Below are 580 nucleotides of genomic sequence, written 5' to 3'. Positions count from 1 at the left end.
GTGAGGGCCGCGCCTGTGGGCGCCGGCGGGTGGCGGTTGGGGTCGAGCCAATGGGGAAGATGGCGGCTGGGCTCAGCGGGGCTCGCTCCGCGGCCGTGGCGCACTGACTACCGGGACGTGGGAAGGGACCCTGCGGGGACCCGGAGGTTACCTTTGTACGTCGCCGAGTCGGCAGCTGCGGAGGGGACTCGACGAAAGGGAACGAGGGAACGGGAGACCGACTCCCCGCACTCTAAGGTCCTGGCTCTGAGCGGAACCGAGCCTCCTGCCTGCATGTCCCTGGGTGGGAGCGCGGATCCTCTGCAGTTTAGTTTCTGCGAAGCTTCACGGTGACTTCAGGGAAGGGTCCGCACCAGCTCCTCACTCATGATCTCCCTAGAAGGACAGTGGGAGTGAAGCTCTAGAACTTCAACTAAAAAAAAAAAAAAGTTTGTTTTTCAGTGATGTTCTTGGTCCCCACCTGCACATCAGTTCAAAGCAAAGATACATTTAACCAACCTCAAAGCCTGGAAAGTCAGGAACTCTGTCCATTCCGTGAATATTGTGACCGCGTAAAGCTGGGCCCCTGGGGTCCCTTGAT

The 580-nt window shown here is 59.0% G+C and overlaps 1 protein-coding gene across 1 annotated transcript in view; it reads left to right on the top strand.

The window, feature by feature from the left end:
- Sass6 (SAS-6 centriolar assembly protein) overlaps positions 1-580 on the top strand; it is a 36,528-nt gene that overhangs the window by 323 nt on the left and 35,625 nt on the right. The gene's annotated exons all lie outside the window — the stretch shown is intronic.

This window comes from Myodes glareolus, chromosome 17, assembly GCF_982192425.1.
Source record: "Myodes glareolus chromosome 17, mMyoGla1.1, whole genome shotgun sequence".
NCBI lineage: Eukaryota > Metazoa > Chordata > Mammalia > Rodentia > Cricetidae > Myodes > Myodes glareolus.
This window is presented reverse-complemented; position numbering and strand designations above follow the sequence as displayed.